The sequence below is a fragment of the Hylobates moloch genome, unplaced genomic scaffold (genome assembly GCF_009828535.3).
Source record: "Hylobates moloch isolate HMO894 unplaced genomic scaffold, HMol_V3 SCAFFOLD_1, whole genome shotgun sequence".
NCBI classification, from domain to species: domain Eukaryota; kingdom Metazoa; phylum Chordata; class Mammalia; order Primates; family Hylobatidae; genus Hylobates; species Hylobates moloch.
Genome location: NW_026652276.1, coordinates 135,824,750 through 135,850,884, shown reverse-complemented (window position 1 = coordinate 135,850,884; position 26,135 = coordinate 135,824,750). Strand labels below are relative to the sequence as shown.

At 39.8% G+C, this 26,135-nt stretch overlaps 1 protein-coding gene across 4 annotated transcripts in view; it reads left to right on the top strand.

Annotated features, from left to right (window-relative positions):
• The first annotated feature begins 428 nt into the window (after positions 1-428).
• The window catches only part of BBS9 (Bardet-Biedl syndrome 9), a 547,551-nt gene continuing 521,844 nt past the window's right edge, over positions 429-26,135 (top strand). For 3 of the 4 annotated variants that reach the window (XM_058445811.1, XM_032758349.2, XM_032758348.2), the window contains exon 1: positions 17,950-18,621. The gene's annotated coding sequence lies outside the window, so the exon portion shown is untranslated. Of the gene's footprint in view, positions 504-17,949; positions 18,622-26,135 lie in introns of those variants that run through there. The other variant, XM_058445798.1, reaches the window with a different exon arrangement.

The following is a 26,135-nucleotide window of genomic DNA, read 5'->3' as shown; positions in this document are numbered from 1 at the left end:
ACGGTCTTCTGCAGCGCAGTAGAAACATAAGAAGCCCTTTGGTCATGCACTAAAAACAGCTGTTAAAATTACTTCTAGGGCCAGGCATGGTGGCTTGTGCCTGTAGTCCTAGGTATTTGTGGAGCTTGGGTGGGAGGATTGCATGAACCCAGGAGGTGGAGGCTACAGTGAGCCATGATCGTGCCACTGCACTCCAGCCTGAGTGACAGAGTGAGCCCCTGTCTCAAAAAAAAAATTATTTCTATCTATCAATAGTTGCTAACCAGTAGGATCGGAGGGAAAATGGCAGACAACGTGCTTTACTTTAGTCTTGCAGGTACGAAAGACTGAGGGAGGAAGGGCAGACACAAAACTTAATTGGTATTCTGGGGCAAATGTTTGGCAACTCAGTTGACATTTCTCCTTCTCTTCCTTGCTACCAGCTTTGATTTTGTTCAGGAATCCTACAGGAAGCTGGTTAGAGAGTGGAGGCCTCTTCATTCCTCTCTAGAGGTGAGTCTTGACTTGTCTTAAGCCAGTCATAGTAATTTTGTTCTCGTTTCCACTGATTGTTTTAGCAATGGACCTGTGATGCAATTTTAGCCAATGAGGTATGAGGAGAGGTCAGGTGGAGGTGGCTTTCAGGGTAAGGTTGTCTTTGCTCTTAATAAATGATGTTTGGGAGTGCCAAAGATCCCTTTTCTACCTCCAGATGTTGTTGCCTGCAACCCCCAGAGGATGGCAGAGGACAGAAGGAGACCCCTGGGTCCTTGGGGATGTGATAGAGACATTTGATCAACCAGTCCTGGTGTTGCTGCCTATCTATACTTCTCATTCTGGGAGATAGTACATTTCTTTATTATTGAAGTGATTTTGAGTTGGGTCTTCTATTACTCATAGATAAATGTGATTCTTTACAGTTATATAGTGTTGTGCAGATCTCCCCCTGCCCACATATGTTGTCCCAGTTGATTCTCACAGAAACCCTATGGGGGCATGCAAGACAATATAAGATAAGGAAATTGAGGCTCAGAAGGAGAGTGTGGCCCTACAACCAAAATGGTCTGATTTCTAGTCCAGAGTTTTTCATCAAACCTCATGAATTTAGGTGTGTGGGAATAGTGGGAGTGGGAGAATCTCTTGGAAACCCTTGGAGAATCTTGGTAAAGAAGAGGATAGATAGGAAGCTGCTGGAAACAAATTTCCCTGATGTCCCATTGGCCTCAAATCGGCTCAGATGGACTTTTGGGGATGTTTTTTCATTCCATTTATTTATTTAATAATTAAAAACAATACAGATGGGGCCTTGCTATGTTGATGGGGGTGAGGAGGTGTTTTTCCTCAGCTGGCCTTTTCCCTTCCCTCCTCTCCCCTCCCCTTCCCTTCATTTTTTTGAGACAGGGACTCACTCTATTGACCAGGCTGGAGTGCAGTGGTGTGATCTCTGCTCACTGCAACCTCCGCCTCCCAGGTTCAAGGGACTCTCGTGTCTCAGCCTTTCAAGCAGCTGGGACCACAGGCGTGTGCCACCACGCTGGGCTAATTTTTGTATTTTTAGCAGAGACGGGGTTTCACCATGTTGGCCAGGCTGGTCTCGAACTGCTGACCTCAAGTGATCTGACTAAGGCTGGTCATTTCTTTAGCCATCCTGTGTGTGCCAAGCAAAAGTTAACAACTGGCATAGCTTAGCCTCCAGCGTTTACTGTTCTCAAAACCACAGAAGTTTTCTGATTCACAAAACTGCCTTTATTTCAGACTCAATGAAAGGTGGAAATTTTTTTTTAGGGCCTGGCCTTACTGGATTACGTTGGATTTTACCATTAACACTTGAGGTTCCTGTACTGTCTGAGGGGGATTTGACAGAACCCGGTTTACTGACTTTGATTCAGACCAGTCCTTTTTCAGGTCCCCTTCTCCCCGTTCTTCCATGCTGCTTCCCATGCCCACCTTGGCCTCAGATTTTGCTGTTCCTCTCATTGTGTCCTTCTGTCTGATTTTACCACATTTTCTGGACCCTGCCTCTGCATTCTCTCACTGATTGTTATCTTGTTTTTCTCTCCCTGCCATCTTTCTCTCTCGTTTCCCCTCTTTTTCTTATTCCAATAACCTTTCATTCCTTCTAGTCCCTGTCTCACGTTTGTGTGAAAGTTAATTATACAAATTGGGTAATTTTTGTCATAAGTAAAAGAGAATCAAGGGGTCAGGGGGGAAAAGCACTTGGGGTCACAGGACCTGCTCCAAGAATTAAATTTTCCAGAAGCCCAGCTGCTAAAATGGACTGCTGTAACTCTAAGATCAGTTTTACCTGGTAGCTGCTGAAACGGCCTGCCCTGGCTCTGCGACTGGTTTTAACTACTGTGGTCACTCACCTATCAGAGCTTGCCAGCTCCCAAAAACTTCTTTAGTGCCAATGAGCTTCCTTCCTTCCTTCCTTCCTCCCTCCCTCCCTCCCGCCCTCCCTCTCTCCCTCCCTTTCTCTCTCCCTTCTTTCCTTGCTTTCCTTTTTTTGACAGAGTCTCGCTCTGTCACCAGGCTGGAGTGCAGTGGCGCAATCTCGGCTCACTGCAACCTCTGCCTCCTGAGTTCAAGTGATTCTCTTGCCCCAGCCTCCCGAGTAGCTGGGACTACAGGCCCGCGTCACCATGCCCAGCTAATTTTTGTGTTTTTAGTAGAGATGGGGTTTCACCATGTTGGCCAGGCTGGTCTCGAACTCCTGACCTCATGATCCGCCTGCCTCAGGCTCCCAAAGTGCTGGGATTACAGGTGTGAACCACCGCACCCGGCCAAACTTTCTTTCTTTTTCTTTTTCTTTTTTTTTTTGGTGACAGTCTCACTCTGTCACCCACCCTAGAGTGCAGTGGTGCGATCTTGGCTCACCACAAGCTCCACCTCTTGGGTTCAAGCAATTCTCCTGCCTCAGCCTTCAGAGTAGCTGAGACTACAAGCGCATGCCACCACGTCTGGCTAATTTTTTGTATTTTAGTAGAGATGGATTTCACCCTATTGCCCAGGCTGGTCTCAAACTCCTGAGCTCAGGCAATCCACCCACCTCGGCCTCCCAAAGTCCTGGGATAACAGGTGTGAGCCACCACGCCTGGCCTGAGATTTCTTTCAAAACACTACATAACATTTGTCTTTCTTTCTTATTTATTTATTTATTTTTAATTATTTATTTATTTTTTTTTTTTGAGACTGAGTCTCGCTCTGTCACCCAGGCTGGAGTGCAGTGGTGCAATCTTGGCTCACTGCAAGCTCCACCTCCCGGGTTCACGCCATTCTCCTGCCTCAGCCTCCCAAGTAAGCTGGGACTACAGGAAACCTGCTACCACGCCTGGCTAATTTTCTGTGTTTTTAGTAGAGACAGGGTTTCACCGTGTTAGCCAGGGTGGTCTCGATCTCCTGACCTCGTGATCTGCCCGACTCGGCCTCCCAAAGTGCTGGGATTACATGCATGAGACACCATGCCCCGTCAACATTTCTCTTTCTGATAAAACTTTCAACCTTCTCTTTGTTCATCTCACATACCAAAGACCACCTGGTCTATGTGTATGCCCTGAATTGTGATTATTGCTTCCCTAATAAAACGTTTTAACCTTAGAGATTCATCTGTCTATAATATTTGACTTAAACATACTTGGTGTCAGAAGCATGGATCCAAAGCTGCCTCACCTTGGGGAAAATCCCAGCCCCTGGAACTATGATGAGATGTGCCTACACTCGAACCCCTGGAGCCTCCTGCTTCCCTAAGCTGCCTCTTTTCCCTTTGGTGAGTCTCTCTTTGACCAGACTTCTGACTTTGGTCAAATGGTGTTTTACTTGGAATTTGGTTGAGGAGAGCCTTCCCAGCTTTTTTTCCTAGAGGCATCTTTCCCGCTCTGTCCGGGAGCTCTCCTGCTGGGAGGGGTCATCATCTTCCTGTCAGTCTCAGCTGGGAGGTTTAGGTGTAGGGATTTCCCCTCATTTGGAGAAGGCGGCTTATCGTCCTTCTTGGTAAGTATGTATTTTATTTTCTGTCTGTGTGGCTTTGGTGTATTCAGTCCTTGTGTTTTAATTTGCTTTTGTGCATTTGGCAATAAAATGAATCATCTAGATCAATTTAGTTAGAAATGGGAAGTCAAAGTTTCACAGCATGCCAAAATATTATCTGGGACTTCAGCTGGTAACATGTTGAAACATTATGGGATCATTCAAACAGTCTGTTATTCTTCAAACTAAACTAAGACACCAGCAATAAAATCATACACTTCAAATAATACTTATATCTCAATTGATATCTTGAGGCTCAAAAAAATTCTCATGACTCAAAGATTGCGTTTTTACAAAACACTGGCACAAAACTGGCTGAGAGTCTTTTTTCAGGATCTTTTTCTACAATTGCTTCTATCCTTCTCTAAACTAAACTGTTTCTTCCAAAACTCCTCAGCTATTGTGACATACTATTTAAGTAACAACACAAGAAAACCAACAGATTCAAAAGAAAATCATTTTGACCCTTGTGCTGTTTCTTAAGAACAAAAGATAAAATTCCCATATAAAAGAAGTCTTCCCTATACTAAAAGGAATGGCAACATTTTTTTTTTTAACCTCAGACTGGCAATGGGTGGCACATCTCACACACCTATGTGAGCACCCAATCATCATGAACTACAAAAAGGTTGAGGAATGGCAGCATTCTCATCTTCAATGGCAAATAATATGCTGTGCAGACCTTGTTAGAATAACTCTTATCTTTTGGGCCTCCTGACATAACTCCAGTCACAGTTTCACAGCTAATTGTTATTTGTCCAATCTGGTAATTGACTTAAACTGCTCTACCCAAAATTTGGTTCTCCACCTTCATATTATTACCCATTTAAAAAGTCTTAAAGGTTAACCTTATCTGATTTTTTCAGAAACATAATTTGGATCCAACTGTCTTGTTATAAACTTGCAAGTCCATATATATATATAATTTTTATTTTTAATTTTTGTGGGTACATAATAGGTGTTAATATTTATGGGATACATGTTTTGATACAGGCATGCAAAACTTAATAATTACATCATGGAGAATGGGGTATCCATACCCATAAGCATTTATCTTTTGTGTGACAAACTCTTAAAATGCACAAAGAAGTTATTATTGACTATACTCACCATGTTATGGTGTCAAATGGTGGGTCTTATTCATTTTTTCTATTTTTTTTTAAATTTTTCTTACCCATTAAGTATCTCCACCACCTCACTGTGCTTCCCAGCCTCTGGGAACCTTCCCTACTCTCTGTATCCATGAGTTCAATTGCTTTGATTTTTAGATCCTACAAATAAGTGAGAACATGTGATGTTTGTCTTTCTGTGCCTGGCTTTTTTCACTTAACATAATGGTCCCCAGTTCCATCTATGTTGTTGCAAATGACAGGATCTCATTCTTCCTTTATGGTTGAATAGTACTCCATTGTGTATATGTACCACATTTTCTTTATCCATTCATCTGCTGATGGACACTTAGGTTACTTCCAAATCTTGGCTATTGCAAACAAACATGCGAGTGCAGATATCTCTTTGACATACTGATTTCGTCTCTTTTGGGTATATAGCCAGCAGTGGGATTGCTGGATCATATGGTAACTCTATTTTCAGTTTCTTGAAGAACCTCCAGAGTGTTTTCCATAGTGGCCATATTAATTTATATCCCCTCCAACAGTATATGAGGGTTCCCTTTTTTCCCACATCCTCGCCAACATTTATTATTGCCTGTCTTTTGAGCATAAGCCATTTAACTGGGGTGAGATGATATCTCATTGTAGTTTTGATTTGCATTTCTCTGATGATCATATGCCTGATTGCCATTTGCATGTCTTCTTTTTAGAAATGTCTATTCAAATCTTTTGCCCATTTTTAATTGGATTATTAGATTTTTTCCTATAGAGTTGTTTGAACTCCTTATATATTCTGCTTATTAATCCCTTGTCAAAAGTGTAGTTTGCAAATATTTTCTCCCTTTCCGTGGGTTGTCTCTTCACTTTGTTAATTGTTTTCTTCTCTGTGCAGAAGTTTTTTTTAACTTAATGTGTTCCTGGTTCTCCATTTTTGCTTTGGTTGCCTGTGCTTATGGGAGTTACTCAAGAAATTTTTGCCCAATGTACTATGTATTTTCCCCAATGTTTTGTGGAGTAGTTTCATAGTTTGAGGTCTTAGATTTAAGTCTTTAATCCATTTTAATTTGATTTTTGTACATGGCAAGAGACAGGGGTCTAGTTTCATTCTTCTGCATATGGATATTCAGTTTACCAAACACCATTCATGGAAGAGATGGTCTTTTCCCCAGCATATGTTTTTGCCACCTTTGTCGAAAATGAGTTCACTGTGTATGAGTTTATTTCTGGGTTCTCTATTCTGTTCCATTGCCTATGTGTCTGTTTTCTGGGCCAGTACTATGATGTTTTGGTTACTATAGCTCTGTAGTTTGATTTGAAGTCAGGTAATGTGATTTTTCCAGTTTTGTTTTTCTTGCTCCGGATAGCTTTGGCTATTGTGGTCTTTTATGGATCCACATAAATTGTAGGATTGTTTTTCTATCTCTGTAAAGAATTACATTGGTATTTTGATAGGGATTGCATTGATTCTGTAGAATGCTTTGGGTAATATGAACATTTAAACCATATTGAGTCTTCCAATACATGAACGTGGAATATCTTTCCATTTTTTTTCTGTCCTCTTCAATTTCTTGCCTCAATGTTTTATAGTTTTCTTTTTCTTTTCTTTTTTTTCTTTTTCTTTTTTTTTTTTTTTGAGACAGTCTTGTTCTGTCGCCCAGGCTGGAGTCCAGTGTCACAATCTCGGCTCACTGCAACCTCCACCTCCTGCGTTCAAGTGATTCTCCTGCCTCAGCCTCTTAAGTAGCTGGAACTATAGGTGTGCACCGCCATACTTGGCTAATTTTTGTATTTTTAGTAGAGATGGGGTTTCACCATGTTGGCCAGGCTGATCTCAAACTCCTGACCTCAGGTGATCCACCTCCCTTGGCCTCCCAAAGTGATGGGATTACAGGCATGAGCCACCGTGCCTGGCCTATAGTTTTCATTGTAGAGATCTTTCACTTCTTTGGGTAAGTTAATTCCTAAGTATTTAATTTTATGTGTGCTCTTATAAATGGAATTCCTTTTTGAATTTATTTTTCAGAGTGTTCACTGTTGGCATATAGAAATCCTACTGATTTTTGTATGTCTATTTTGTATCTTACAACTTTACCGAATGTATCAGTTCTAATAATTTTTGGATGGAGTCTTTAGGTTTTTCCAAATATAAGGTCATATCATCTGCAAACAAGGGTAATTTGACTTCTTTCTTTCTAATTTGGATGCCTTTTATTTCTTTCTCTTGTCTGGTTGCTTTATCTAGGACTTTCAGTACTATGTTAAATAACAGTGGGCACCCTTGCTGTTTTCCAGATATTACAGGAAAGGCTTTCCATTTGTCCCCATTCAGTATGATACTAGCTATGGGTCTGCCGTATATGGCTTTAATTATGTTTAGGTATGTTACTTCCTTGCCTAGTTTTTTGAGGGTTTTTATCATGAATGGATGTTGAATTTTATCAAATGCTTTTTCAGCATCAATTGAAATGATCACATGGTTCTTGTCCTTCATTCTGTTGATATGATGTATCACATTGATTTATTTGCATATGTTGAACCATCCTTGCATCCTAGGGATGAATCCCATTTGGTCATGATGAATGATCTTTTAATATATTCTTGAATTTGGTCTGCTAGTATTTTGTTGAGGATTTTTACATCAATATTCCTCAGATATATTGGCCTGTAGTTTTCTTTTTTTGATGTGTTTTTGTCTGGTTATCATATCAGGGTACTGGCCTCATAGAATGAGTTTGGAAATATTTCCTCCTCCTCTATTTTTCAGAATACCTTGAGTAGGACTGGTATTATTTCTTCCTTAAATGTTTGGTAGAATTCAGCAGTGAAGCCACTGGGTCTCGGGCTTTTCCTTACTGGGAGACTTTTTTATTATGGCTTCAATCTCGTTACTTGTTACTGGTCTATTTAGGTTTTGGAGTTCTTCATGGTTCAGTCTTGATAGATTGTATGTGTCTAACAATTTGTCCATTTCTTCTAGTTTTCCTACTTATTGGCATATATAGTTGCTCACAGTAGCCACTAATGATCTTTCTTTTTGCTTTTAAGGAGTGGAGAGTTTAATAGACAAGAAAGAAGGGAGAAGAAAGAAGCCCCATTAATGATCTTTTGAATTTCTGCATCATCAGTTGTAATGTCTTGTTTGTCCTCTCTGGTTTTTATTTGGGTCTACTCTCTTTTTTCTTTTTTTTTTTTTTTGAGACAGTGTCGCCCAGGTTGAAGTGCAGTGGTGCAATCTCGGCTCACTGCAAGCTCTGCCTCCCAGGTTCACACTATTCTCCTGCCTCAGTCTCCCGAGTAGCTGGGACTACAGGCGCCCGCCACCATGCCCAGCTAATTTATGTATTTATTTTTTTATTTTTAGTAGAGACGGGGTTTCACTGTGGTAGCCAGGATGGCTCTCTTTTTTTTTTCTCAATCTGGCTAATGGTTTTTCAATATCATTTATCTTTTTGAAAAACCAACTTTTCATTTCATTGATTGTATTGTTTTCTTCATTTCAAAATCATTTATTTCTCCTCTAATCTTTATTATTTCTTTTCTTCTACTAATTTTGGGGGTGGTTTGCTCCAGTTTTTCTGGTTCTTTAAGATGCATCATTAGGTTTTTTATTTGAAGTTTTTCTACTTTTTTGATGTAGGCGCTTTTTATTGTAAACTTCCCTCTTAGTGCTGCTTTTGCTGTATCCTGTAGGTTTTGGTATGCTGTGTTCTCATTTTCATTTGTTTCAAAAAATTTTTCAGTTTCCTTCTTAATTTCTTCATTGACCCACTGGTCATTTAGGAGCACATTGGTTAATTTTCATGTATTTGTCTACTTTCCAAAATTCCTCATTATTATTATTATTGTTATTATTATTTTTGAGATGGAGTCTCGCTCTGTTGCCCAGGCTGGATGGAGTGTAGTGTCATGATCTCAGCTCACTGCAAGCTTCACCTCCCAGGTTCATGCCATTCTCCTGCCTCAGCCTCCCAAGTAGCTGGGACTACAGGCGCCTGCCGCCTCGCCCGGCTAATTTTTTGTATTTTTAGTAGAGACGGGGTTTCACTGTGTTAACCAGGATGGTCTCGATCTCCTGACCTTGTGATCCGCCCGCCTTGGCCTCCAAAAGTGCTGGGATTATGGGTGTGAGCCACCGCGCCCGGCCTCCTCATTATTGATTTCTAGTTTTATTCCATTGTGTTGAGAGAAGATATTTGATACATTTTCAATTTTTTGAAATGTTTTAAGACTTGTTTTGTGGTTTAACATATGGTCTACGCTTGAAAATAATCCTTATGTTGAGGAAGAGGATGTGTATTCTGCAGCTATTGCATGAAATGTTCTGTAGATATCTGTTAGGTTCATTTGTCTGTAGTGCAGATTAAGTACGATGTTTCTTTGTTGGCTTTCTGTCTGGATGATCTGTCTAATGCTAAAAGTGGGATATTGATGTCTCCAGCTGTTATTTTTGGGGAATCTACCTCTCTTTTTAGCTCTAATATTTGCTTTATATATCTGGGTGCTCCAGTGTGGGGCACATATGTATTTACAAATTATTATATCCTCTTGTCAAATTTACCCCTATATCATTATATAATGACCTTCTTTTTCTTTTTTAATAGTTTTTGTTTTGAAATCTATTTTGTCTGATATATAAATCTATTTTGTCTAATGTAATATATAAAATAGTATAGCTACTCCTGCTCTTTTTTGGTTTCCATTGGCATGGAATATCTTTTTCCCTATCTTAATTTTCAGTCTTCGTGTGTCTTTACAGGTGAAGACTATTTCCTGTAGGCAACAGATCAATGTATCTTGATTTTTTAATCCATTCAGCCACTCTATATCTTTTGATTGGAGAGTTTAGTACATTTACATTGAATGTTACTTTTTTATACTTCTTTTCCAATATTCGTACAATGTTACGATTGATAAGTGATAAGTTACTCCTGCCATTTTGTCATTTGTTTTCCAGTTGTTCTTTGATCTTTTCTTCCATCTTTCTCTCTTTCTTGTATTACTTTTAGTAGGTATCTTTGATCTTTGGGAGTTCAAATATTAAAAGCCTTGAAGTAGTCTTCTTTGGGTTAAATCTACTTGGTGTTCTATAATCTTCTTGTACTTGATATTGTTATCTTTCTCTAGGTTTGGGAAGTTGTTATTATCCCTTTAATAAACTTTCTACCCCTGTCCCTCTGTCTACCTCTTCTTTAAGGCCAGTAACTCTTAAATTTGCTCTTTTGAGGCCATTTTCTAGATTCTGTAGGCGTGCTTCATTTTTTTTTTCTTTTGTCTCACTGACTGTATTTTCAAATAGCCTGTCTTCAAGCTCACTAATTATTTCTTCTGCTTGATCAAATCTGCTATAAAAAGACATAAATTCTTCTGTATGCCAATTGCATTTTTTCAGCTCCAGAATTTATGCTTAATCTTTTTTAATTATTTCAATCTCTTTGTAACATTTGTCTGATAGGATTCTGAATTCCTTCTCTGTTTTCTTGAATTTTTTTGAGTTTCCTCAACACAGCCATTTTGAATTCTCTGTCCAAAAGGTCACATATCCATTTTTCTCCAGGATAGGTCCCTGGTGCCTTATTTAGTTCTTGTGGTGAGTTCATATTTTCCTGGATGGTGTTGATGCTTGTAGATGTTCTTTAGTGTCTGGGCATTGAATAATTAGGTATTTCTTATAGTCTTTATAGTCTGGACTTGTTTGTACCCATCCTTTTTGGGAAGGCTTTCCAGATATTCGAAAGGACTTGGGTGTTGTGATCTAAAGCTTTATCTGCTTTAGGGGACAACTCATGCACAGTAATCCTGTGGTTCTTGAAGACTTGTAGAGGTACTGCCTTGATGGACTTGGTCAAGATTCAGGAGATTTCTCTGGATTACCAGGCAGAGACTCTTATTCTCTTCCCTTACTTTTTCTGAAACAAATGAAGTCTCTCTCTCTGTTCGGGGCCACCTGAAGCTGGAGGTAGAGTGACACAAGCACCCTTGTGGCCACCACCACTGTGACTGCACTGGGTCAGACCTGAAGTCAGCACTGGGTCTCACCCAAGGCCTGCTATAACCACTGCCTGTCTACTTACCTATGTTCACTCAAGACCCTTGAGCTCTACAGTCAGCATGTAGCAAAGCCAGCCAGGCCTGTGTCCTTCCCTTCAGAGCAATGAGTTCTCCCAGGTTCTGGTGGGGGTGCTGTCAGGGAGATAGGGACTACAGTCAAAAACCTCAGAGTCTACTTGGTGTTCTAGTGTACTGTGGCTGAGCTGCATCAAACCATAAGATGCAGTCCTTCCCAGTCTTTCCTCCTCTTTCCAAAGGCAGAGGAGCCTCACCCTGTGGTCACCACAGCCACAGGCCCATGGAGAGGATTGCCAGACTACCACTGATGTTAACTTAAGGCCCAAGGGCTCTTAAGTCAGCTTGTGGTGAATTTGCCTGGCCTGGGTTCAGGGCAGTGGGTTTTCCTTTGACCCAGGACAGGTGCAGAAATATCATCCAAGGGCCAAGTCTTGGAATTGGGGACCCCAAGAGCCAACTTTGGGTTCTACTCACCTCTGGCTGAGCTGGTACCTAAGGTGCAAGACAGAGTCCCTTTACTCTTCCCTCTGCTTTTCTCAAGCATAAAGACTCTTGCTCCATAGCAACCACATCTGGAATGTGCTGAGTCTCACCTGAAGCCAATAAGTCTCAGAGTCTCACCGAAGGCCCTCAGTGTAGCACATGTGTATTACTGCTGGTTATTTAGTGCCCAAGGGCTCTTCAGTTAACAGGTGATGAATCCTGCCAGAACTAGGTCCTTCCCTTCAAGGCAGCAGGTTCCCTACTGGCCCACATTGTGTGTAGAAACACCATCTGGGAACTAAGGCCTGAAATGGGGGGTGGCCTCATGACTCTGACCAGTGCCCTATCCTGCTGTGGCTGAGCTGGTATCCAGGATGCAAGACAAAGTCCTCCCCATTCTTCCCTCTCCTCTCCTAAAGTGGAAGGAAGGAGTCTCTTTTGAAGCCACAAGCTGTGCAGCCTGGACTAGGTGAGAGTTGATGCCAGCACTCCCACAGCTGCCCTGGCTGGTGTCTCAGTAGGCCATGTGCCCCCTGAGTCCACTGGCTCTGGGACCATTTCAGCCCTAGGACTCACCTAGGAGTTGTGGTCCTTGTGGCCTAGACTACCTTTCAAGTTTACTTATAGCCCCAAAGTACTTTAGCTCATTGTCATGATGCTTGAGGGAACTCAACTTCTGACTGCTGGGATTGGTGATTTCCTGTTGGCTAGGGCTGCTTTAAGTGTTTTCTCCATGGGCAGGTGTCAGCTGAGTTTTGTCCGGTTTTCCTTTCTGCCATAACAGGGCAGCACTAAATTCAGTGCCTTACATTTGCTGCATTCTCCCTTCCCCAGTGCACAGAAATGCTCTTTACACCATGCAACCGTTGCTGGGGAGTGTGGGAGGAATGGTTTTGGCAATTCAAGACTTTTTTCTACCTCTTCTGTGCCTCTTTCAGCAATATTAAATTAAAACCAGGTACTGGCTGGGTGTGGTGGGTCACGCCTGTAATCTCAGCACTTTGGGAGGCCAAGGTGGGAGGATCACTTGAGTTCAGGAGTTCGAGACCAGCCTGGCCAACATGGTGAAACCTCGTCTCTACCAAAAATACAAAAAGTTAGCGGGGCATGGTGGCACGTGCCTGTAATTCCAGCTACTCAGGAGGCTGAGGCAGGAGAATCGCTTCAACCTGGGAGATGGATGTAGCAGTGAGCCTAGATTGTGCCACTGCACTCCAGCCTGGGTGACAGAGTGAGACTGTCTCAAAAACAAAACCAAAACCAGGTACTGTGACTGTTTACCTGATTTTGATTCTCGTGAAGGTGCTTTTTTTCTGTGTAGGGAGTTTTAAATTGCTGTCCTTGTTGGGGGATGCTTGGTGCAGGCTTCTGTTTTGCTATCTTGCTCCACCTCTCATCTGAGTTTATATAATTTACTATGTCATGATTAAAAATCTAAAATAAAAGCTATAAGAACTTTATTTCTACTTATGGAAACATGTTTAAATGTGTTTATGCATGTCTATGTGTGTTATGTGGTGTGTTAACATAATAAAATCTGTCATAGCCCAAAATCCATAAACATTTTATTAACAGTGAGAAAAATGAGTGCTCATATAAAATATATAGCAAATAACCCCCCCTTTTTAGTTTATGTGACTTAACTGTTTCATTAATTAATTTGTTTTAAAATTGTCAGCATACATTTTTGCCTAGGTTTACTGGTCAGATCATTTTGTATTTGTTTTTGCTAGATGTTTTAAGGTCATGATGCTATAAGCCCAGTCTAAAACAGAATGACCTTGTTGTGAAATTCTTTAATATATAAGATTAATTTAATGTTGTTGATATACTTAAAACAGCTATATCTTCTGAGTTATCAACAGGATACCCATGTATTTAACTTTAAAGTTTTTACTTAGATAAATACTTGATATTAACAGATATGAAACTTGTTAATAAACACAACAATGACTAGCTTTGTCTCATATTTCAGTTTTAAGAAGTAATCTAGATGTAATTGATAAAAAATAAATTAGTTAATTGTAAATAGAATAAATATTTATAAATGAAATTTTTATGTAATTTAAAATTCTGAAGTTATGTTAAATAGTAGATACAATGTCTGGATCACATTCAAATAAGATAAAAATGGAAACAAACCACTGAATAAATGTAAGTTCATTTTTGGCTTTTTAAAGTTTATAAAATTATAAATATATTTGTATCTATTAATCAAAAATGAATTTAGGAAAAAATACTTTTGTATGATAATCTTGAACAGTAAATTTTAGTCCTATAAAATAATTGGCTTTTATAGAAAATGAAAAATGGTAGGACAAAGACTTGGGGGTTAAAAAAAATGAGAAAATGTCTAAGCAAGTCAAAGAGTATTTCTGAATAATAGGCCTATGAGAAAACTTTTATGAATGATCAGGTTGGCTGGAATTAAAAATAAATAGTTTATAAGTGGTTTTCTAAAATTTAAACATTGATGTTGGAGGTGCACTGATACAGGACCAGAGCCTGGCCCTCCATTTTTAAAACAACACTTTCTTGAAGTATTGATCTGCTCCTGATAAAATTGTAAGAAACTTTCATTTTGAATTCTAAAATCTATTTCTTTAACAGCTATCTCCTAAACTGCAGGCAGTTTCTATTTCTAACACTTTTTTTCACTGAGATTTATTTAATTTCCCTAGTTTCACATTAAAAATGCTGTCTTCTTCATTTAAAATAATAATTTCATTGCTTTTTTTTTGAGATAGGGTTTCACTATGTCATGCAGGCTGGAGTGTTGTTGCACAATCGCGGCTCACTGCAGTCTTGACCTACTAGGCTCAAGCAATCCTCCAACTTCATCCCCCTTAGTAGCTAAGACTAAAGGCACATGTAACCACGCCCAGCTAATTTTTGTATTTTTTGTAGAGACAGGATTTTGCCATGTTGCCCAGGCTGGTCTTGAACTCCTGGGCTCAAGCGATCTGCCCACCTTGGCCTCCCAAAGTGCTTGGATTACAGACATTGCACCTGTCTGGTAATATCATTTCTTGAGGTAGAGTTTTGCTTTTGAAATTTCTCAGATTCATATCTCAGCGGTTCAAATTTGCCATGTCTTGCTATTTGATTTGCAGGTCATAAATCATTGCATTCAGGTTTTTCTCCTCTTTAGAAAGCCTGGGATGGTAACTCTCTCCTTCAATTTTTTCATCAGTTGCTATACAATTTTTTTTTCTTTTGGTTCTAACTGCTGCTGGTATGGCCTGACACTAAAGGTTTATCCTGAAGGCCTAGAAATCAATGCTCTTTTTCAATATAACTTGACTCTGTACTCTTGGCTTTTCTTGATACATGTGAATTGTTATAATCATGACCTGGGACACATCTTCCTGTATCTCATTAAATTCAAGTACTCTTTTCATCAGATTCAACCTCCAGGTTATCTAAATGAGCTCCCCAAAAGGAGAAACAATCACATTGCAGAAAGTTTTTCTTTACTTTTTTGGTACCTGGCCTAAGGAAGATTATACATTTTATCAACATAATTTCCTGTGTTGCTTTTGTTAGATTTGATTTTTTTTAAAACCTGAAGTTTAAAATGGTGAAGATAATTTTAATATAATTATTTGTATGGCTTTTTAAGGCTTTTGATTATCACTCTGGTGATATAAATGACTTATTTCACAAGTAACTTGTGATTCTGTATTGATACAGTGTTTTGAGCCTTTTAAAAAACTTCCTCAAAATCAAATTCCAATTTAAGTTTTTTAAATGTAGAATTAACTTTGGAATTTTCCAGCTGGACTCCTGGAAAGCATTAAAACATATCTTTCTCACCTTTTAGAGGTATTAAATGATTTGGGTTATTTGGTAAATTTTATGAGAACATTGTCAAACGATAACTGATAGTAGATTTTTCTTTTATTTGCATTTACGGGAATATTGTTGATATGAATGTTTGAAAAATTATATAAGTCCATACAAGTCTGCTGGGAATGATGGCTCATGCCTGTAATCCCAACACTTTGGGAGGCTGAGGTTGGAGGATTGCTTATAGCCAGGAATTTGTGTCCAGCTTGAGCAACAAAGCAAGACTCTGTCTCTATTAAAACAAAGCAAAAAAAGCCAAGCATGGTGGTACGGATGTGTAGTCCCAGCTACTTGAGAGGCTGAGGCAGAAGGACTGCTTGAGTCCAGGAGTTTGAGGTTGCAGTGAGCTATGAATGTGCCACTGCACTCTAGCCTGGGCAATAGAGCAAGACCCTATCTTTAAAAAAATTCATACAAATGTATTATATTACCAGTCATAATTCTGGTTGTTATCTTAAAATACTGCATATAATAGCAATAAATAAATTTCTTCTCAGTCGTTAACTTCATCAGATTTTTAACCATGGCTATTTTAAGTCTTTGTCATCCATATTATTGTTTTGAATTCTTTTTTAAAAAACAGACTCCTGGAAAATATTCTAACAAGTACTCTTTTATTTTTATTTATTTATTTTTGAGACAATCTTGCTCTGATGCCCAGGCTGTAGTGCAGTGGCATGATCCTGGTTCACTGCGACCTCTGCCTCCCTGGTTCCAGTGATTTTCATGCCTCAGCCTCCTGAGTAGCTGGGATTACAAGCATGCACTACCACGCTGGGTTAATTGTTTGTATTTTTAGTAGAGATGGCGTTTCACTATGTTGGCCAGGCTGTTCTCGAACTCCTGGCCTCAAATGATCCTCCTGCCTTGGCCTCCCAAATTGCTGAGATTACAGGCATGAGCCATTGCGCCTGGCCCAAAAAAATACTCTTAAATACAGGTTTCTAACAACTTGAAGATCAATGGATAATATAACAATTTCCAGAAGTGTAATAAAAAAGTGGGTTCATGAAACTATTAATCAAGATCAGGCAGAACAAGAATTAATTACATGAGTTTAAATAACTAATGAAGATGATATTTTTATGATTTTATTTCAAATGTTGTTGGTTCTTTACTCAAATAGTTTTTTCCAGATTTAAGAAAATCTTGTCTGTTGAGCTATTTATAATTTACAGCAATTTGATAAAGTATACTTGTGTAAAAAAAGATAACTTTTTTCTCTTTACTTGATTCCTCCATAATTAGAAAACCATTTGTGAGTCTTCTTATGGTAATATGGTCATTTCAATAAGTCTAATAAAAATCTGCTCTCTCTATATAGCAGAATACAATTGGAAACTGGTTGTTACCAAGGCTTTGACTGAAAGGTCATTTTTAAAAATATTGAGGCCTGACACGGTGGCTCACGCCAGCAATCCCAGCACTTTGGGGGACCGAGGTGGGTGGATCGTTTGAACCCAGGAGTTCGAGAGCAACCTGGACATGGCAAAACTCCGTCTCTACAAAAAATACAAAAATTAGCTAGGCATGGTGGTCTGTGCCTGTAGTCCCAGCTTACTAGGAAGGCTAAGGTGGGAGAATCGTTTGAGCTCGGGAGGTTGAGGCTTCAGTGCTTCAGTGAGCGGTGATCGTGTCACTGCACTCCAGTCTAGGCGACCCTGTCTGCGAGACCCAGTCTCAGTGAAAAAAAAAAAAAAAACCCAAAAAACTAAAACTAGAATGGTATTTTCTACTGGGAATGTGGATTTGGGATTTGTGGATTGGTGGTGAAATACAGGAAATTTAAAGCCTACACTAGAATCCATTGAAAAAAGCAAACAAGAAAAACTTCAAGGTTGGCTACATTGAATTTTAATGTAAAGATTAAAAAAATAAGTAAAAAACAAAAGAAGACATAGATCCAATCCCATATACCAGGAAATCCACTCTAAGGTATATACGGAAAATATATTTAACACATGTGTATCAGGATGCAGGCACAAGTAACTTCAAAGCAGCGCTGTTTCAAATAGTAAGAAAAGGAAAAACTGGGAACTGTTCAAAAGCTTCATCATCTCGATGATCTTGGTCTTCCGCCCCATCTTCTTCTCCAAGGTGAATATGTACTAGGCCAGCACCACCCTCGCTACCAGGGCGCACACGCTGGCGCTCGCTACCGCGACCACCCTCGCCACGGTCGCGCGGTGCATGGACGGGGCCCTCATGAGTGTCCCGGCAGGAAAAAAAACACCGCGATTGGGACTCTCAGAAGCGCGCGATCCCAGAGCACCACGGACAAGCCAGCGACGCCCCGCCCCCACTAGGCCCCACCCACACGCGCCGAGGGCAGAGGGCGGGCACGCGGCCGGGGGGGCGTGGCCTGCGCCCGGAGCCCAGGCAGGAGGCGGGTCTTCTTTAAGGAACTGCTGTCAGGACAGGGCAGAGGATTGCAGTAATTATCACTCTCTGCTAATGAGGACCAGGCCGTGGTTCACTCGAACCCCGCCCCAGTAGTAATCTAATTCCAACCGCAGCTCTCTCAGAAGTCGGTCTCCGTCTTCGCGCCTCAGCCCCTCTGGACTCCAGCCCCCAGAAGGCGGCGCGGCACTGCGTGACCTGCGCAGTGGCGTCCGTTGTAAGTGCTATGACAACAGGGCGAAGATGGCTCAGAGTTAGGCTGGAGAGGGGAGGTGTCCCTTCCGCTGCGGCCGTCGGGTTTCTGCTACACACCATTCGCCGCCTCCTCCATCCTTTCCTCCTCTGTGTGAGCAGCAGGACTTGCATTTGTTTTCGCCTGCCTAGTGTCTTCCAAGGGATAGATGCCGTTTCCTCTGCTGGTCTCTGGGGGTGACGGGGGGCGCAGGGGAGCTTCTTGGGGGAATCACTCCAACTCTGTGGAGCTGGTGGTGCTGCCTGGTGGGGCTCTCTCTTTGCCCGGTACGTGGAACAACTTTCAGCTGGAAGACGAGAGGGACTAGTGAAGCTAAAGGTTGCTTTTCTCTGCACCCTCCGTTCTTGCTCCCTCTGTTCCATCACTGGGACCTTGTCAGGCGTTCGTAAAGAAAAATTTGCGGAACGAGGGTTCGCAGAAAGGTGGGGCAGAGCTCATCTGACGTGGCATCAGGTAAGATGGTATGTCTGGTGTTAAACTTCGGGTACATGAATACCCTTTCCATGTTTTATTTTGTGAACAAGATCCTCCAATGCAGTATAATAGTTTGGAGGCTGTAAGGTGATTGATTTCTTAGAAAGATGTTTGCAGTGAAATAAACAAACATTAGGAGCACAAAGTGTATGAGATTCTGTGAATACCTTTGAGAAAAAAGGGATGAGAATTTTTAAGGATTCCATTGAGGAATGTCACGTGGAGCATGAGCATCCTCCTGAGACACTTCAACAGGTCTGTGAGTAAATGGGCAAAGCAGTTCCCAGCCTACGACTGAAGTAGGATGCATGTACTAATACCCCCAATCCTTCTAGTAATAGGATTATTGTTTCTCCTCTTTTTACTTGGAGACCACAACAGTTTAGATGAGCTGCGCTGATTTTATCAGCACCTCCTGTAGGTCAAATCCTGCATTTGACTTCAATTTCCTGGAGAAATGTATTTTTTTGGGTATCTCACTTTTACTTTAAAAATGAAACCGTATCTTACAGGTATACACATCTTACATGTCCTCATTGATAAACAACTTGAAAGATGCTGCAGGATAAGCTATGGGTCTTAAGTTGGCCAGCATTCAGAGAAGGATTTTCTACCTTAGTAGCATTTTATAAAGAAAACAATTACTGGCCGGGCGCGGTGGCTCACGCTTGTAATCCCAGCACTTTGGGAGGCCGAGGCGGGCGGATCACGAGGTCAGGAGATCGAGACCACGGTGAAACCCCGTCTCTACTAAAAATACAAAAAATTAGCCGGGCGTGGTGGCGGGCGCCTGTAGTCCCAGCTACTCGGAGAGGCTGAGGCAGGAGAATGGCGTGAACCTGGGAGGCGGAGCTTGCAGTGAGCCGAGATCGCGCCACCGCACTCCAGCCTGGGTGACGGAGTTAAACTCTGTCACACAAAAAAAAAAAAAAAAAAAAAAAGAAAACAATTACTGAGTTTTTTTCATGAATATACGGACGAATTAAAAAAAGAAACTAGAAAACTCAGAAGTTTTTAAAGAAGAATTTTAAAAAACTTTATTTTGAAAATAAGTTACAAGTTATTTGTGAGAGTTTAAGGGATTTTTCCTTGTGTGTAATTGTTGTGGTTAAATTACAACTATACATTTATATTTATGGTACAACTTCTTGATGGAAATGCTCATTGAAGGGAAAAAAGTCCAACAGCAATAGTATATATAGTAATTTTAAAACTTTTACACCTTTTGAGGGATGTAGTAAGTCTTACGCTTTAGAATACTTAGAAATATTTCTTGAAAATTATTAAAATACATGAAGTTATTATAAAACATCCCTGCTGGTTAATAACATTTCCATTAGTGATTACTATCAGTCTTTGTGAGTCCCATTTAAAATTTCAGTCCAGCGGGTGGCATTCGTAATTGTGTCTTGCACAGAACACACTACCACCGTCTCTTTCCACTACCACTACTACCACCGTCTCTCCCACCACCACTGTTTCTACTGTTAGGTTATTACTGACATCTATTGAGTGCTTGCTATGGGTTGAGCCATTTTATCCTCCTCCACCCTAGAACAATTGAGATACTAGAGGATAAGGGACTTGTTTAAGATCATGTAGTGTAAACGTGGTCAGAAAGTGAACCCAGAGCTGTCCTACTCCAAATTTTGTGTTATTTTGCCCTTTGCGTCTTTTGTTGAAAATTCCAACAGTGAGCCCTTGTATTATTGCCTTCAAAAGCAGTATACTTCTAACGCTACATGCAGTTGTCATCTTTCTTTGACTGGAAGACCTGATTTCTACTTTTCTTAAATTTGATGTGACACTGGCATAATCTGGAGAAAGCAAAGCTCTGAAAATGAACAAGAGCTTCAAGGTCTGTTTCCAGAACTGACCTTCGAACCCGTATGTTTTTTCCACAACATTCTTTGGGGTTATTATTTTCACAGGTGATCATATTGTAGGACTAGGTCAATGAGGTGTTCAAGACCAGCCTGGGCAACATAGTGAGACCTCATCTTTGCCGAGCATGGCAGAAAAAATAAAAATTATTAAAACTTTTTACAATATTAAAAAAAGAACAATAGCAAATTAAATTCAGAAGGTCAGCAAAAAAAGGTCAGCCAACTCTTAAATGAAACCTAAATCTGAGTAAACTTGTAGAAAAATAAGTATTCAAAACAAAAATGTGTCAAGTGAAGAATGTAGAAGAGAATTTCTGGAGTTTAGGGGGTAAGGAGATTATCTCCCATTTATTATTCTAATAAGGCATTAGAAACTAATCTGTTGTGCCTATTTATAGGAATGCACCTGTTACAACCTTCAAATTATTGTCTTCTAATCATCCTTTAACAATTTAATCAAATGTATGACATACTTGCCTGCAGCTTGAACTTGTAGTGATTAGAATTAGTGTGAATAGAGCTATTGCTTTTATAGTCTACATGGAGGGGCATGTGCACAGGCCGTTTGTTTAGGGTTCTGGAGTAGACAGTCTGGGTTTAGGTACCGCACATCACTTAACTAGTGAGACCACTGGCACAGATTTCTTAACTTCTCTGTATTCAAGGATACCTGAATAATAGTATCTACAATTTACTTTGTATTTTTGTTACGAAGTTCAAAATAGAATGCTTGCAAAGCATTTAGAATCCTAACTGGGTTTAGTAAATGATTAGTAGATACTTTCCTTTAAGGCGAAGTCATTAAAAACCTGGTTTTTATTTTCCAATTACTTAAAGACAAATCAGTCAGCAACTGGAAATCAACACTGAATGAAAAGGGGATAAAATGCAAACCTCGGTTCCTTATTCAAGACAGTTAACTGAACTGAATTAAAAAAATTAGTGTATACATATTTTATTTTTTGTTATTTAAAACACTTTTTGTTTATTTTTGTAACCCAAAAGCCAGGTTTCATGACCGAAAAATGTTATATTACTATTGTTCCTTACCATCCTTCCTAACCTGTCAGTACCAGACCTCCCCCACCCACCTGCTTATCTTAATATCTCAATGTCAAGGCCTATATCTTTCCTAGATTGGAATACAGATTAGCATTTTATTTGTGTCTCAATTTATGGCTAATTTTTCATTTTCTTGATGACTTGGGATGTCTTCCAGGAGAAAGGGCAGAATTTATTTTGCTGACCTTCTGAATTTAATTTGCTATTGTTCTTTTTTTAATATTTAAAAAAGTTGTAATAATTTTTATTTTTTCTGCCATGCTCGGCAAAGATGAGGTCTCATTATGTTGCCCAGGCTGGTCTTGAACTCCTCGGCTCAAGTGATCAATCTGCCTTGGCCTCCCAAAGTGCTGGGATTACAGGTGTGTGCCACCATGCCTGGCCTAATGGTAAATGTGGCCAAAATACAGGAGTGTTCTGCTTTAAAAAAAAAAAAAAAATGAAACTTCATGGGGAATTTGAAGCGTAAGCAAAAGCATAAAGAATAACAAAATGAACCCCCATGTATCCATCATCATTTGTTCTTTAAAAAAAAAAAAACAGCTTTGTTGAAATATAATTCAAATACCATACAATTCACCCATTTAACACATAAAATTCAGTTCCTTTTTTGTATATTCACAGATACATGTAACCATTGCCACAGCCAAGTTTGGAATATTTTTATTAACTCAAAAAGAAACCTCACATCCTTTAGCTATAACTCTCCTCTCTTCCTTCTCCCCTACTCCCAGACCTAAGCAACTATGAATCTACTTTCTGTCTCTATGAATTTGTCTGTCCTGGATATTTTATATAAATAGAATAATATAATAGGTGGACTTCTGTGACTGGCTTGTTTAACTTAGCATGTTTTTAAGAGCTGGATATGTCTGATTCTAAAACCTATAAGCTTTTATTCATTTATGTTGTAACATATATCAGTATTTTGTTCTTTTCTTTTTTATGGCCACATAATATTCCACTGTATGGATACTACCTTTTGTTTATATATTCATCAGCTGATGGACATTTGGGTTGTTTCCAAATTTTGGATATTATGAATAATGCTACTATAAACATTTATGTGTAAGTTTTTTTTGTATGCACGTATGTTTTCATTGCTCTTGGATAGATACTTCAGTGTCAAATTGCTGGGTCATATGGTAATTCTGTGTTTAAGTGTTAGAGAAACTTCTAGATTCCTTTCCAAAGTGGTTGCATCATTTTGCATTCTCACTAGCAGTATATGAGGGCTCTGATTTCTTCACATCCTCACCAACACTTATTACTTCTTTGATTCTGTCATAGTAGGTGTGAAGTTTTGATTTGTGTTTCCCTGATGACTAATTATGCTGAGCATTTTTTTTTTTTGGAAACGGAGTTTTGCTCTTGTTCCCCAGGCTGGAGTGCAATGGTGTGGTTTTGGCCCACTGCAACCCCTGCCTCCCGGGTTCAGGCAATTCTCCTGCCTCAGCCTCCCAAGTATTTGGGCTTACAGGCACCTGCCACCATGCATGGCTATTTTTTTTTTTTTTTGTATTTTTAGTAGAGATGGGGTTTCACCATGTTGGCCAGGCTGGTCTCGAACTCCTGGCCTCAAGTGATCCACCCACCTTGGCCTCCCAAAATGCTGGGATTACAGGCTTGAGCCACTGTGCCTGGCCTTGAGCATCTTTTTGTTCTTATTGGCCATTTGTTTATCTTACTTGGAAAAATACCTTATTCAGACCCATTGTTCATTTTTAATTGGACTTTTTTTATTATTGAGTTGTATGAGTTCTTGTATATTATCAGATATATGATTTGCAAATATTTTCTTCCATCGTTTCATTTTCTTGATGGTGACCTTTGAAACCCAAAAGATTTTAGTTTTGATGAAGTCTAGTTTATTCATTTGTTTTTTTGAGATAGAGTCTCACTCTGCTGCCCAAGCTGAGGTGTGGTGGCATGATTTTAGCTCACAGCAACCTCAAACTCCTGGGCTCAAACCTCAGACTCCTGCCTCAGCCTCTCAAGTAGCTGGGACTATAGGCACACACAACCATGCCCAGCTTATTTTTTATTTTTTGTATAGATGGGGTCTCGCTTTGTTGCCCAGGCTCTTCTCAAACTCTAAGGCTTAAGCAGTTTGCTTGCCTCAGCCTCCCAAAGTGTTGGGATTACAGGCGTCAGCCACTGCACCTGGCTTTATTTATTTATTTTGAGACAGGGTCTTGCTCTGTCATCCAGGCTGGAGTGCAGTGGTGCAGTCATGGCTCTCTGTAGCCTCAGCCTCCCAGTGCCAAGCAATTCTCCCACCTCAGCCTCCCCAGTAGCTGGGGCTACAGGCACACACACCACCGCACCTGGCTAATTTTTATATTTTTTGTAGTGGTGGGGTCTCATCATGTTGCACAGGCTGGTTTCAGACTCCTGGCTCAAGCAATCCTCCTGCTTTGGCCTCTCAAAGTATTGGAATTACAGGCATTAGGCACCATGCCTTGCCCTTATTTATTTTTTATTGCTCACGTTTCTGGTGTCAAATCTAAGAATCCATTGCCAAATCTGAGGTCATAAAGATTTACTTATATAGTTTTCTAAGAGTTTCAAGAGTTTATAGTTTTAGCTATACATTAGCTTATACTTAGATCTTTGACACATTTTGAGTTAATTTTAAAAATATTATTCAAGGTAAGCGTCCGATTTCATTCTTTTGCATGTGACTATTCGGTCATCTTAGACCCATTTGTTGCAATTACTCGAATGATCTTGGCACCTTTGTTGAAAATTAGTTGATCATAGATGTATGGGTTTATTTCTGGACTCTCAGAATTTTCCATTTATCTTTACGTCTATCCTTATGCTAGTGCCATACTGGCTTAATTATTGTTGCTTTAGTAAGTTTTAATATGGGAAAGTGTAACTTCTCTACCTTTGTTCTTTTTTAATTTTAAGATTTTTTTGCTATTCTGGGTCCCTGGAAATTCCATACAAATTTTAGAATAACCTTGTTGATTTCTACAGAGAGGAAAGAAGCCATCTGGGAATCTGATAGGGATTGCATTGAATCTGTAGATTGATTTGGGAAGTATTGCCATCCTAACAATATGAAGTCTTCAGATCCATGAACATGGGATGTTTTCCATTTATTTAGATCTTCTTTAATTTCTATAACAATGTTTTCATAGTTTTCAGAGTCTACGTTTTACACTTATTTTGTTAACTTTATTCCTAAGTATTCTTTTTTTTTGAGGTGGGGTCTTGCTCTGTTGCCTAGGCTGGAGTGTAGTGTTGTGATCACAGCTTACTGTAATCTTGAACTCCTGAGCTGAAGTGATCCTCTTGCCTCAGCCTCCTGTGTAGCTAGTATTACAGGTGTGCACCACCATACCTGGCTAACTTATGTATTTTACTCTTTTGGGTGCTACTGTAAATGTAATTATTTTTAAAATTTCATTTTGGATTGTTCATTGCAAGAATATAGAAATATAATTGATATTTGACTATTTATTTTATATCCTGCAACCTTGCTTAACTCATTTATTAGTTCTAATAGTTTTTTCATAAATTCCTTAGGATTTTCTATATACAAGATTATGTCATCTGTGAGTAAAGACAGTTTTACTTCTTTTTTTTCCAATTTGGAAGCCTTTTATTTCCTTTTCTTACCTAATTGCTGTAGTTGAGAGCATCCAGTATGATTTTGAATAGAAGTGGTGAATGCAGACATCCTTGTCTTGTGCCTGATCTTAGGAGGAAAGTGTTCAGTTTACACTATTAAGTATGATGTAAGCTGTGGATTTTGCATAATGTCTTTTATCAGTGTGAGGAACCTTCTATTCCTAGTGTTTTGAGTGTTTTTTATAATGGAAGAGTTGGATTTATGGAGGTGATCAAGTGGCTTTTGATTTAGATTGTATTGATTTTACATTAATTCATTTCTGGATGTTAAGGATGCCTACCTTGCATTCCTCAGGTAACCCCATTTAGTCATGTTATATAATACTTTTTATATATTATTGGATTCAGTTAGCTAGTAATATTTTGTTGAGGATTTTCTCATCCATATACATAAAGGATATTGGTCTGTTGTTTTCTTGTCGTGTGTTTGGTTTTGGCTCAGGGTAACTAGATTTATAAAATGAGGTGGGAAGTATTCTCTCCTCTTTTATTTTTTGGAGTAGTTTTTGAAGAATTGGTATAATTTTGCTTTAATTGTTTAGTAGAGTCCGCCAGTGGATCTGTCTTGGCCTGGCCTTTTCTTTGTGGATAGTTTTTTGATTACTAATGCAATTTCTTTATTTATTATGGATCTATTTAGATTTTTTATTTCTTCTTGAGTCAGCAGAGGGTCTCCTCTGTTCTTGGGTATACCAGTGGAGTATACCCAAGCCCTCAGCTCCTCCTGGGTGTCCCTCCTGTGCTGTCGGCGCCCAGAGTCCGGAGGGGACTGAGGTGTTAGGGGACTGGTGTATCAGCACTGCCCTGAGTGCACACACACCTGGCTGGGTTGCGACAGCACCTGGGCTCGGCTTCAACTTGGGTTCAAAATCGGAGTGGGCTCTGGGAGTTGGGAGAGGCCGG